The following is a 12,178-nucleotide window of genomic DNA, read 5'->3' as shown; positions in this document are numbered from 1 at the left end:
TGTTGGTCTCCTTGTGGAGCTTCTGTCCCCTGCAGGTCTTTCTCTCTCTCCCTTATTCCATGAGATTCCCTGAAATCTGCCCAAAGTTTGGCTATGAATCTCAGCTTCTGTGTTACCTCACTCAGGGTTATCTTTTCTAGTTCCATCCATTTACCTGTGAGCCCTATACAGTCTAGTCTGGTCTGGTTCTCACCAGAAAGCATAGGCTAGCCCTGAGCTGATGATCTCCTTGCCCTCACTAAGATGGCAACTGTGAGCCACTATACCTGGCTGAAAACATTCTTAAAGTAAAACCGCTGCCATGTCATACAACCATAAGTGGGCCACTCCATCCATACCCCTTTAAAATTTATCCTGAGAAACCTTATTTTGACCTTACAGCAAAAAGATTGATTTAACCCAATTAAATTAGAACCCTTGATTAATATGACTGTTTTTAATTATTTTTATTTTATGTGCATTGGTGTTGTGCCTGCTTGCAAATCTGTGTGAAGGTGTCATAACCCCTGGAACTGGGGTTACAGACAGTTGTGAGCTGCCATGTGGGTGCTGGAAATTGAACTCATATCCTCCAAAAGAGCAACCAGTGCTCTTAACCAGTGAGCCATCGCTTCAGCCCCAGTAGGATTAATTTTTGCCTGATTTCAAGAGAAAAGTAGACTAAAATAGAGGTTCATGGACATAAATGAGACATATGCTTTCAAATTACATGTTTAGCTGTCATTGAATCCAGTCTTCTAGACCCTTGAAGTACACCCTAAAGTACAAAGTATGCATGTAAACTGCAGAAACTTTGATCATCTAGTACTCAGTTATACTCAGCACTCTGTACTTCCTAAGGCACCATAGAAATTAATTTTTTTCAGTTTGAAAAGATTTTCTATGGCAAGTTTTGAACTATGGATATTAGGTTAATTTCCAGTTAACCAGAAAATCTAGTTAACTAGAATGGCTTGTCCTCTGAATGGTGCCATTAAATGAGTTTTGATTATTCTTTGATTTCTAAAATTATTGTTCAAGTTCTTCCTATTAATAGTGCTCTGTGGAAAAAAATATTTCTATAGTCAAACTGCTTAGGAAAGATCTGACTGTCCTCAGCTTGAAAACCGAAGAGGCAGACAGCAAATGGCCTCTCTGTGTCTGACTTTGACTCTTAGAGATGCTTCATGAGAGGACAAGCTCAGCTGTAGAGAAAACAGAAGTTTGGAGGCTCACAGCTTCTATTTATAGATATATTAGTGTTATAATTTTCATTCTGAGAAAGTGTGGAATAGGCATTAAAAATTAATCTTTCTTTATTTGTTTTCCAGATTAATGGCCCTTCTAAAATAGAAAATTGAATCAGGATTATTTATTTCATCTGCAAAAGGTAATTGAAACGCATATTTATGAAATTAGATGTGGAGAAGTGAACTGCCAACACCCACTCAACTACAACAGGAATTTTTTCCACTTCTGAGACAGCGTAAGAGAAGAGAAATTAATATGCATGTAACACATCTTCCGTCTTCCTTCTCCAGCCTGCTGGTGAGCAGTGTGGAATTTTTCTTTCCTTCTGATAATGGTGTAAACTGGCAAAGATCTAAGAAAACCAGAGGGCAATGAGAGGTGAGGTGGATTAAATTTTATAGGCTTTTTTAAAGTTTATCAGCATTTACATGCACATTTAAAGACAATTGTTTTTTTTAAAGAGTATATATTAAATCCAGGCAAGGTGGCATGCTTGTAATCCTAGCGCTTGAGATGCTGATGAAGAAGAATCCTAAGTCTGGGCTCAGACAGAGCGAGGCAGTGGCACAGAGCACACAATTCAGCTGCCAGCGTGTACCCCACATCTCCCCCCCCCCAGCTTCCCTATTCACACAGCATATTCACACACCCACTCGGGACATCAGCAGCAGTTCAGAAGTGCAAGTGTCAGGCACAGGTGCCCTCAAATCTGTGCTTGCCTCAGGTTTGCTGGGCTGTCCTCTGCCAACTCTAATCCCGCGCGGAAGGAAACCCAGAGTCAGCGTAGGAACACAGCAGCATCCTGTGTTGTTTGTCTAACACGTGCCTCAGAGAAGCCACCGAAGGAGGGAGAAGTCCACTGGGGCTCGCAATCCAGAAGACTAAGTCCACCATGACACGAATGCACAGGCTGCAGGCTTTTTACCGTCGGAGCTTGCAGGGTGGTCTGCCATAGCTCACAGATCAGTAAGCAGAGGTGGTGGGCAGGGCCAGGCTAACACCTCAAGCTCAGCCTGCCACAACCTCCAACATAGCACCACCAGCTGGAAGCCGTGAGCTGAAGCACGTGAACGCGTGGAGACATTTACACTCAAGCTGGAGTATTGACAGGACTATTGACAAAATAATCTCGAAAACACATTGAAACGTCTCTCTCTTCAGAAATAATTTCCATTCTAACTCAAAGCTGGATTCACAGAACTGAGTCGGTATTATGGCCCCATTGCTTCTGAACTGAGGTCCTCTGATGATTGCTCAAGAACTGTCCCTTAAAGCCCAGTGTGTGCTCCCAGCATGCCCCTTCCCATCTTTCCTTCTGCACCCTCTATATTATTGCCATAAAAATTACTTTAATTTTAGCCACTTTAGCCACTTAAAAAAAAAACACTTTATTTTTATTTATTTATTTATTTATTTAGTCCTCTGCAGGTTCAGAGGGCTTGACTGAGCTCTATGTTGAATATCCTTTAGCTAACTTCAGGCTCTGGCTACCACCCAGAGCTCTTTTTGCCCCCTTTATTTATTTATTATAGTTTATTAATTTTGTACCCTAGCTGTACCTCCCTCATCTCCTCCCAATCTCATCTTCCCTCCCTCTTCTCCTCCCATGCTTCTTCCCCAGTCCACTGATAGGGGAGGTTCTCCTCTCCTTCCAACTGACCCTAGTCTATCAGGTCTCATCAGGACTGGCTGCATTGTCTTCCTCTGTGGCCTGGTAAGACTGCCCACCCCCATCAGGGGGAGGTGATCAAAGAGCCAGCCACTGAGTTCATGTCAGAGACAGTCTCTGTTCCCCTTACTAGGACACTCACTTGGATGCTGAGCTGCATGGGTTATATCTGTGCAGGCCACCCAGAACTCTTGTGTGAAATCTCTGAGGGATAATCTGCTTTAGGCTTGGCTGGCTAGTTTTATATCAACTTGACACAAGCTTATAGTCATCTGAAAGGCTCATTTGAATGAGCCTCCATAAAACTGGGCCGTAGGCAACCTTGTAGTGTATTTTCTTAATCAGTGATTGACGGAGGAGGGCCCAGCCCATTGTGGCTGGGCTGGTGGTCCTGGGTTCTATAAGAAAGCAGGCTGAGCAAGTCATGGAATCAAGCCAGTAAGCAGCACTCCTCTATGACCTCTACATTGGCTCCTGCCTTGAGGTTCCTGCCCTGTTTGAGTCTGTCCTAACGTCCTTCAATGATGATGGTCAGTGAGTGATGTGGAAATATAAGCTGGATAAACCCCAGGTTTCTTTGTTTATGGTGTTTATCACAGCAATAGAAACTCTAACTAAGACAGGCTCATCAGACCATTGAGAAAAATCAGTTCCATAGTGATTGGAGGAGGGAGGTTGCTACATTTTGGCCACAGGTATTCTCATTGCCTAGAGAGTGAGTCCATTTCTTGGCGGCTCCCCTTGACTTTCACAGACAGCAGTGGAAGCCCTTGTATTTCACTTTCTTTGACCTCCTTCAACTCATTCACCTCTCTTCTCTTCTGCCATATCTCCTGCCCTCCTCCTCTATGTTTAAGGGTTCAGACAATTACTTGGACCAGCCTGGCTATGTAGATAATCTCTCTATCTGTATTCCATTTGTGAAGTTTCTTCACAGCAAGCCATAGTTTAGTAGCTGTGTGACTAGAAAAAAAGTATTATTCTCAGGAGGATAGACACCTGTGGAATTCTGTATACCACACCCCCAAATCTTCCTCTCTCCGGATGCTTTTTTGAGATCCAGTCCCAGAGTGAAGTAAAGATCCCCTCCCTCTCTTTCTTCTTCTTTTCTTCCCTCCCTCCTCTTTTCACCTTCCACCTACTCCCTCCATCTCCCCATTCCCCTCCAGCTCAGGCTGGCCTTGAACTTACTATTTAGCTCAGTCTGTTCTCAAACTCCTGCACGACTGTCCTACTGTATTCTAACCAGGGCTGGATCACAGACATGGGTTGCAACTCCTCTTAAAACTCAATGACTGGCTCTTTGACCTCCCCACCTCCCAAGGGAGGAGCAGTACTGTTAGGCCACAGAGGAGGACTTTGCAGCCAGTCCTGAAAATACCTGACAAAAGGGAGTCATATGAAAGGGGAGGAGGTCCTCCCCTATTAGTGGACTTGGAAAGGGGCAGGGAGGAGATGAGGGAGGGAGGGGGGATTGGGGAGGGAATGAGGGATACAGCTGGGATACCGAATTTACAAAATGTAACTAATGAGAAAAATAAAATTATGGAGAAAAAACAAAAAAAAAACATGCCTAAACTATAAGAAGTCGGCAAAACACAAATTTAGTGTTTTGAGATAAACTGGAAGACATCTTTTCATTGCTAATATGTACGTAAAGCAGATGGAATACATTACTTAATAGACGAGAACATTTAAATAGTGCTGCGGGAAGCGAGACTGTGCCTCACTGAGCACGTAGAAAGGCTCAGAATCACGGGTGTGAAGAACAAAGCACGCTGTGCTGTCTAATATGTGGGGCTCCCAGATGGAAATTTCAGCTCACCGACACATCTTTAGGAAAGTATATAAGCTCACACCCTGCTCATGCATAGAGCTTTGACAAAGTTGACTCTTAACTCTTTAATATAAATAGAGCTAAAAGCCACAAGACATTTATTTATTCAAAGCAAGCCCAAACAAACCAAGATGAAATAAAACAACAACAGCAGCAACAAATAGAGTAAATAAAGAGGATGTCTGGAGCAGATGGAAATCCTCCTGGTATATATATTATATATTATATATATTAGGAGGATATATATATATATATATACACACATATATATCTCCTCTGGGAGGTACATGAACTATTGCTTCCATTAGATAAAAAGAGTACAGTATGAAAAGGAGTGATCAGAAAATAAAAGCTTCCACAATTAAGAAAGCATTACTAGAGACGCAGTGTGAACGTGGAGGTTGAAAATTGACATCCAGTTGGCCATCTGAACCCAGCAATGAAGCTTCTGGGAATTTTGAAGCTCCAGAGCTGGATGACCAGACCTCTAGGGACCTTGATGTTTGAACTATGTGACCAGGCTGCCATCAAGGTCTCTCTCTCTCTCCTATTGTCTCCTGCCTTCAGAACAACTTCATAGTCTAAAGAAGGGAAAACAAAAACCCAGTAGCCTGCCACCCTTCCCACCTCTCTTCTGCTGTCAGAAATCCGGTCTGTGAGTGAGCCAGGGCGGCAGTCCCAGGCGTGTTGCCTGCACTCACAACCACAGTGACAGGCCAGGATACTTCCAAGTTCCTCTGTACCACAGCCAGTGAGTAACAGCTGCAGGCCTTCCAGCAGGTGCTGCTGACCAAATGTTTGCGAGGAACATGTTAAGGTGTGTTTACACCAAGTGTGAACTGTATGCTCCTGATAGGACCAGTAGTCCAGAGGCCTGCACTAGGCTGTCAAGAGCTGTGCGAGTTTCTCACACGTGAACTCACACCCTCAGTTGACTCTGCTTGCTAAGTGTCCCATAAAGTCAGAGATGATAGCTACATCTGTGTTTTGTAGCAGCCTAACTGGCAAGAGGCAGCACTCGGGATAACACCCACATGCAAAAAGTTGACCAACGGCATCAGGAAGGAACTTCTCTTGGAAGAACAAGGCCTTCCAAACTACAGCACGATGACTGTTTCCTACAAGGTTGAAGCTATGGATCAATCATGTCATAATGGATATATACATTTGAATTTTTTTTTTTTTTTTTTTTTTGCTTTGCAGTGAGTTCTTTGGACATGTGCTACGAACTTAAAACAAGTCATAGCTGTAACCATCTTGCACAAACTAAAGAGGCATTTTTTTTAAAGTGACAGTGTTGTAATTTGGACAGTGCCCTCCCATGACGTGATAGCCTGAGTCACATTTTTCTTTTGATAAGGTGTGAAGCCATTGAGTTTCTTCTAGACGTTATACCAACATTATCACATCAGACCCTTTAAAGAAAATTTTCTATTTCACAGAACTCATCTCTACAGCTCAGATTGCAGAGAAATTTTCAGTATTAAATCAGAAGTTTTCACATTTTTTTTGACAGCTCAGTAAGAAAGTTCAACCTTTTAAGCATCATATTAGCTGTAAAAAAGTTTTTTTAGAAATTTTAACCTATCACTTGAATATGTAAATCTACATAAAGCCAAACTGACACACATCCTGGGGGACTGATCAGACCTTGTGCTGTGATCTTTGCTTTGAAAGTAGAAAGTGACAGAATCTGCCATGGCAACACTTTTTTTTAACTTGATTTTTTTTTTTAATAAGCATTAGGCTTTTATAAAGGACATTGTCTTAACTGTGGTTGTTCACAGCAGCCAGCTCCTTGTACATTTGCGAGCTGTGGCTTTCAAAGGCTGAGCAAACACTTTATTTTTAGAAAGCAAAGGTGTAGTTTACCCCCTGCTCTTAAGAGAGTAAACTCTTTTCTCTAAATTGTCACCTAGTTTGTGAACTTTGTCAGCCACTTTTATTTTATGAATTATGAACTGATGTAATCGTACAGAGTTAGTATCTATTGTACTCCAAAATACAGACTTATATTTTGGTGTGAGACATTTCTCTTCTTTGCAACATTCTTTCTTTTCTTTTTTTTAATTTATTTTTTTAATTAATTACACTTCGTTCACTTTGTGTCCCCCCATAAACCCCTCACTCCTCCTCTCCCAATCCCACCCTCCCCCCTTCTTCACGCATGCCCCCGCAACATTCTTTCTTATCTTGGCATTAAAAATGGATGATGCCTAAGAAATCCAGATGAAAATGGCTGAAGTGGTACAAAGAGAAACAGAAAATGAAGCCATTCAAAACACGGAATTTCTGAGCAGTGGGAAAGGTGTTGTCAAAAGAAGAGCACACAATTTAAGTCTGAAAAACCAGAAGAAGCCTACCAACGTGGCCCAGAGCAATGAGTTCACAGTGCTGATGGTCACTGATATATCGGGAAACCATGATAAGATAAAGATTCAGTAGGAAAAAAAAATAGATCGTGGTACAAGGACTGGAAATCAGAAAGTGATTTGTCCTGGCAAGAACATGAATAGACAGAGGCTACCAAGAATACAATGCCATCAAACGACTGAGTGGCCCCAGCTCCCATCAAAAAAACGAACATTTGATCAATGAGAAAACACACTAAGAGTGCGTGGCGGGGGAGATATAGAAAATGCAACAGAGAAGAAATAGAATGTTCAAAATGCTGGCAAGAGAGTAGTAGCCAGGTATATGTCTGGGTAATGGCAGTAAGGAGGAACCAGTTCAACCTAGTGTTGGACAGAGAGCCCCTGGGTTAATTTCTTCATTAAAAATAAGCCAAATAGAAAGCTACAGGTGCTGACAGGTTTTCAGACCCCATCTGGCAGGGCAGGACTAAGGGATACAGCGTGTCTAATATTTTGAAATGAGGCCTTGCAGTCCACCCAGTGTGGCCTCAAACTTGCTGGGTAGCAGAGATGGGTTACGAACTGCTGATCTCCCTGCCTTTGCCTTACAATGTATAGGCTTGCCGGCATGTGCCATCATGCCTATTTGAAAGGTATTTATTTGGCCAAACATAGTAGCTAAACTTCTGTAGTAATCACTCAGGAGGCTGAGGTAGTAGGATTGCAGGAGCATGAGGTCAGCCTGGAAGACATGAAGTTTGAGGCTGGCCTGGGCTAGAGAATGTGATTCTGTCTAATAAAATAAAACAAAACAAAGAAACAAAAAAACCCCTGAAGAATGTTAAAATTTTACCTTTAGGACAATAGCAGCAAATAAAAAGGAAAAAGTCATCTTGGCATGCTGTTCAATTGAACAGCTAACAATATGGATAGCACTGCAGATTACTTAAATGAACTTGAGACATTTGCTACCAGTGTGTAGAGACAACAAGAGAAGGTATATGTATACATGATCATGTTCAAAAAATGGGAGATAGAGTTGGGAGTGTGTCTTAAAGGTCTGAGTGATGGCAAGGCTTATTACATACTTTCTGGAGGTAACTGTTTGGAGAATTAATTTGTACCTAAAGTTTGATAAGCTTAAAATTTATATTTGGTAAGAGGATAATACCCAGGTGACCGGGCTTCTTTTTCTCATGTCTTCTCGGCAGTTTTCAACTCTGCCGTGTTGAAGCGAAGTAGCCATACATCCAGCTGAACACAGCCTCTGAACAGCCCAGCAGAGACAGACTTGCGCCTGCAAACTGCAGAACCCTAGTTCTGTAGTGAACCCTGGTCACGTGACCATGACTGAGAGCACATTTTGGAGAGTTTAACCACGCCGAATCCCAGGGAAGTGGGAACGATTTCCCTCATTTTAGGTGGCCTTCTGCTGTTTGTTCTTAGATTGTTTTAGAGAATACACTGCCAGTGAAACATCAAAATGAAAATGACTATGCCAGACGTGTGGTGGCTCATTCTTGTATTCGCAGCAGTGGGGCCACTGAAGTAGGGGGTTTGGGATTTGAGACCAGGCTGGGCTTCATAGGGAGACCCTGTCTCAACAACAACAAATCAAAAAGAAAGAAAAGCCATGGAAAAGTTAGCTTTGTTAGAGGGTTATAAATAGTACATGGTCATAGCGTTCAGGGGGGAAAGCTAATTACAAAGTACAGAGATCAGGCTTATCCAAATTTGGGCCCATTTTTATTTGCCATATTTGTATATATTTCCTAAGTGTTCTAACAATAACACAAAAGCAACATGACTGTTGAAGTTTAAGGTGGGACATTTCTTGTTTTCAGGAGCCTTATACTGATTCCATAAATATTGTTGACCAGGATCCTTAAGTATGCTCTAGATCCTTGGGAAATGATTGTCACCTCTAAAGAGTTTTTTTCTAAAGGACCAGAGAGGGCTGCAGCAGCTGTTGAAAATGGTTTGTGATCTTTTCTAGTTCCCACCATTTGCCTGAAAATTTCATGATTTCCTTGTTTTTAATTGCTGAGTAGTATTCCATTGTATAAATATACCATAATTTCTGTATCCACTCATCAATTGGGGGACATCTGGGTTGTTTCTGGCAATTACAAATAAAACTGCCATGAACATGGTTGAACAAATGTCCTTGTTGTGTACTTGAGCATATTTTGGATATATGCCCAGGAGTGGTATAGCTGGGGCTTGAGGTAGCCCTATTCCTAATTTTCTGAGAAAGTGCCAGATTGATTTCCAAAGTATTTGTACAAGTTTACATTCTCACTAGCAATAGAGGAGGGTTCTCCTTTCTCCACATCCTCTCCAGCATGTGTTGTCACTTGAGTTTTTGATCTTAGCCATTTTGATGGGTATAAGATGGAATCTCAGAGTTATTCTGATTTGCATTTCCCTGATGACTAAGGACGTTGAGCATTTCTTTGTTTCTCTGCCATTCGATATTCCTCAATTGAGAATTCTCTGTTTGTACCCCATTTTTTATTGGGTTACTTGATAACTGGATATTAGACATATAATATAGGATAAACATACTAAAATCTGTATACCTAAGGAAGCTAAGCAAGAAGGGAAGACTCTGGGTGAGATGATCAATCCTCATTCAGAAAGACAAACGGGATAGACATTGGAATAGGGAGAAAACAGGGAACAGGACAGGAACCTACCACAGAGGTCCTCTGAAAGCCTCTACCCAGCAGGGTATTGAAGCAGATGCTGAGAATCATAGCCAAACTTTGGGCAGAGTGCAGGGAATCTTATGAAAGAAGGGGGAGATGAAAGACATGTAGGAGACAGGAGTTCCACAAGGAGAGCAACAGATCCGAAAAGTCTGGGCACAGGGGTCTTTTCTGAGACTGATACTCGAACCAAGAACCATGCATGGAGATAACCTAGAACCACTGCACAGATGTAGCCACAGCAGCTTAATCTCCAAGTGGGTCCCTTAATAAGTGGAACAGGGGCTGTCTCTGACATGGACCCAGGGGCTGGCTCTTTAATCACCTCCCCCTAAGGGGAAAGCAGTCTTACTAGGCCACAGAGGAATACAAGCAACCAATTCTGATGAGACCTAATAGGCCAGGGTCAGAGGGAAGGGGAGGAGGACCTCCCCTATCAGTGGACTGGGGGAGGGGCATGGGAAGCGAAGAGGGAGGGAGGGCAAGATTAGAAGGGGATGAGAAAGGACTCTACAGCTGAGATACAAAGTGAATAAATTGTAATAAATAAAAATAAATAGATTAATTAATTCAAAAAAGAAAACAGTTTGTGTTAGGAGTCACTGGATGTGGTAATTTTCCACTCTACTCTTCCCCTGCAAACAGTAAACCCTGAGCCAAATCCAGTGGATCTTTTCTTTAACCAATATTTGTTCAAAGACTTAAAGTTTATACAACAGCTTAAAATAAATCCAGTCTTGTATCCCCAACCCATTTCAGCCTAAGGTTAGAGACATGATCACCTCATTGAAACTGAGATCTTTGCAAACACTGTCTTGTCTAATTCCCCTAATAATAGGCAATGTAGTTATTTCCTTTGAGAGGTGGTGAGGCCTTGGGCTTGGACTTGCATTACTTTGGTTCTCAAGAGACTCACCTGTGCACACAAGCTAGACTGCCAATTTGTTAATTTGAGAATGAATACTTAGAAGGCTGAGCTGGTCAAGCACATCCACTCCCTCCAGAACCAAAGCTCCCAAGATGCCTTGCAGCAAAGGGAACCAAAGGCTCTTTATTTGACAGTGAATGAACTAGGGAGTTAAATGAACATACCCTATGAGCGGAGCAGCCAGGCTCCTTGCCTTCAGACATTCTTATACTAAAACAACACTGATGATAACTAATGCATCTGCTTTGCATATGGGTGAATTATCTGAAAGTAGAAGGCAATACTAGCTACAATGACTTTCTGTTTAATAAAGGAACATACACAAATAATCAATTTGGGCAAGTTAGAAAATCCATCATAGATTACAGAACAAGAACCCATGAGTGCATCCACTTGGGAGGGTACTTTTCTACAGAAAACCTTTCATGTTTTTGAGTCAGTAGTGACCTAAACATCGAACATAGGCCTACACTGTTTCAAGGATGTCTACCTTATTAGTGACAGTGACAGGACTGAATCCTACAAGATATCAAAGCAAGCCAAGGATTGTGTCTGCATTGAGCAGGCAGTATGATGACTGTGATGAGAAGAAATTCAGTTTCAGGCATCATGTTAGGTTACTGCTGTACAACAGAATTTTTATCAGTTTTAGAAATCATTGTGTTTTTTTTTTAATCTGGTTTGGTTTATAGTAACACAAGATCTATATTTGTGCAATTATACATAGTGTTATACACATTCAAGAAGCATCACAATAAAACCTCTGTAGATCAACCCTAGGGGCTATCAGAAAGTTTTAAAAATTTTAATTAACTGATTTATTTATTTATGTCTCAAGCATGCTTGGTACAATGCTTAATCTCCGTTGTCAACAATGCTGGGTTTGGAATCGCCTAGGAAAAACACCTCTGGGTATGTCCCTCACTTCCAGGGAGGGTTAACTAAATATGGAAGGCCCTGTGTTCCACAGTCTGAGGTCCTGGGATGAGAAGAAAGGGGAAAGTAAACCATGTGAGTGCAAACATTCTTCTTTTGATGCATGGCAGCATGAGCAAGCAACCTCTTGCTACCACAGACAGGTCCTGGATCCACTGGCAGACCTTCTCCTCCATATCATGCTGTTCTGTCACAGCAACAGAAAAGCAACTATTTCAGGGAGCAGTCATATGTTATATTTGGGACAGGGCTCACTCACGTTCCCCATACCTTCATGGGTAGCCATGTGGATAATGTATCAGTAAGGGAAGGAATGAGAGCCTTGAAGCTAGGCAGGAAGATGTTGAGCTATTCAAGACAGGAAATAATGTTCTAGACTAGAAGTGTGGTGACAGGAGCGGAAATAGGTAAATACGGCAGAGATTCATTTAGGAGAGAATTGCCAGATTTGCTGATGGAAGGAATTATGTAAGAATTCAAGGAGTTAAAAGAATAGCTCCTAAGTTCTGTGCC

At 41.9% G+C, this 12,178-nt stretch overlaps 1 long non-coding RNA gene across 2 annotated transcripts in view; it reads left to right on the top strand.

The window, feature by feature from the left end:
* The window catches only part of LOC132652477 (uncharacterized), a 50,968-nt gene extending 41,725 nt beyond the window's left edge, over window positions 1-9,243 (top strand). For both annotated transcript variants that reach the window (XR_009590116.1, XR_009590115.1), the window contains 3 exons: window positions 1,311-1,369; window positions 1,521-1,608; window positions 8,302-9,243. This is a non-coding gene — a long non-coding RNA (uncharacterized LOC132652477). The remainder of the gene's footprint in view (window positions 1-1,310; window positions 1,370-1,520; window positions 1,609-8,301) is intronic.
* The last annotated feature ends 2,935 nt before the right edge of the window (window positions 9,244-12,178 follow it).

The sequence above is a fragment of the Meriones unguiculatus genome, chromosome 2 (assembly GCF_030254825.1).
Source record: "Meriones unguiculatus strain TT.TT164.6M chromosome 2, Bangor_MerUng_6.1, whole genome shotgun sequence".
NCBI classification, from domain to species: Eukaryota; Metazoa; Chordata; class Mammalia; order Rodentia; family Muridae; genus Meriones; species Meriones unguiculatus.
Note: the sequence above shows the minus strand (reverse complement) of the source record. Positions and strands in the feature narration are given on the sequence as shown.